Here is a 1,916-nt window from a genome sequence, read left to right as displayed (position 1 = left end):
CGAAAGATGCGAGGTCAAATGACGAGTGCACCCGCCCTAACGACATCGCTGGTCCGCACTACAGATCCACCTGTACTCTTCAATCCCTCGAGCGATTGAAGGAGCTTTGCCGGATTCCACCGAGAATTATGGCGGAGGCACAAATAGCCGATCCCACGGAGTCCCCAGAAAACACCCGCGATGGCTACTTCTGTGTATACGAGATCTATTTCAAGGGTTGCGGATTAATCTTTCCCTTTCCCGAAGCCCTAGTTCGATACCTAGCGGCTCTTGAAATCGCTCTTCCTCAATTAACCCCCAATCTTCTTCGAACCATCCTCGGAATTATAACAGTTGCGGCGGAGGCCGGATATATTATCGGAGTCGCCGAGCTGAACGAGCTTCTAAGCGTGAGGAGTTCATCGAAGAAAATGGGGTTTTTCTCAGCGTATCCAAACGCCAACAGAAACATCATCTCGCACCTTCCGAACAAGGATGAAAATTGGCACCATCCTTGATTTCTGATTAAGAAAACTCCCGCTTCGATCGGAAATCTTTCAGATTTACTCCCATCGAAGTGGTCTGCGAAGTCTGGTAGAAATTAGGTCGCATATATCTTTTCCGGTTATTTTATTATTTTTATTGATTAAACTCGTTGTTTCACTTCGCAGCTTTCGTCGCTCCGACTCTCCTATCTGAAGAATTTATTGGATTCTTCAAAATAATTCTCGAAAGGGAAACCCTTTGGAATTCTTTCACTCTCGAGCGATTTATAGAAGCCAACCACAAACTCAGGATGGGTCCCCCAGGTCAACTCCACCATCTTCCGCCTCCCCCCTCAACTCAGGGATTGTCATCTCGAGCCCTTGCAGCCAAGCGCAAAGCGCTCTCCAAACCGATAACTGAAGCTTGCGAGGAGACAAAGGAGTTTCTTGCGGTTACTATCGACAAGAAGGACTACAGTAGGACCTTAATGGTTGACGATAATAGCGCCGAAGGAACCAGATCCGTTGCTGCTTATAGGTTAACACCACATCGTGAACGTCGTGATGATCGTTCTCCTCGGAGGGCCCGATCTCTTCATCGTGACTCTCCTCGTCCTCCCCGAGGTGATTTTAGCAACAAACCGCTTAAGAATTTGATCCGCAAGAAAAGAGATAGGTCAACTCGCAGTGGTTCCTCTCTGCAGAGGGAGAAGTCAAGGGCCCGGACTGACCGTTCTCCTCGATCGTCCCCTCCTACTGAACCAATGAGTCCTCCTCCTCCTATTGACATGTCCTCCTCTTCCCAACATAGTGGCGAGAAGACTGCTCGGAGCGCATCTCCTAAAAAGGGGAGTTCTGAGTCTCGAGATGCTCCCTCGAAGTCGAAGGCTGTTCTTGTCCCTCAGACCAAATCACTTTCAGGTCTGATGATGATAAGTATATATATATATATATATATATATGTTTCTTTTCGCCTTGTGTATATTCCAAATTTTAAGACTTTTCCTCTTCTGCCTTCACAGCCATGGAGAAAGAGGGTAGCGTCTTTCGATGCTTCAAAACTCGATCGGGTGCGATCCTGCCGGATTTTGATAAGTGGCGTCCTGCAATTCGTGAACGCTACTTGCTTCATGCGTACCATTCATCTCGCGTTAGTTTCACTTCATTTTTTCGGTTTTGTTATCATCCTTCGCACTAACTCACCACCCCGGGTTTATACATAATGCCAGGAAAACGGCGAACTCAATGATATAGTTGAACACTATGAGGGACTGTTGCTCAGTCGGGGACAGGAAATCGATACGTGGAAGAGTAAGTTTTCTGCTCTTGAGGCCGACCTCCACTCCTCTAAGCACGAATTGGAAGATCGAGTCGACAATCTAAGCACGAATTGGAAGATCGAATCGCGAAGGTGACAGGTGAGCTGCAAGACCAGTACGACCGGAATAACCA

General features: G+C 47.5%; 1 pseudogene; it reads left to right on the top strand.

Annotated features, from left to right (window-relative positions):
* Nucleotides 1–101: 101 nt before the first annotated feature.
* Nucleotides 102–1,879, top strand: LOC110226651 (annotated as a pseudogene).
* Nucleotides 1,880–1,916: the final 37 nt, after the last annotated feature.

The sequence above is a fragment of the Arabidopsis lyrata genome (genome assembly GCF_000004255.2).
Source record: "Arabidopsis lyrata subsp. lyrata unplaced genomic scaffold ARALYscaffold_843, whole genome shotgun sequence".
Lineage (NCBI taxonomy): Eukaryota > Viridiplantae > Streptophyta > Magnoliopsida > Brassicales > Brassicaceae > Arabidopsis > Arabidopsis lyrata.
The sequence above is the reverse complement of the archived record's forward strand: the minus strand, read 5'-3'. Positions and strand labels throughout refer to the sequence as shown.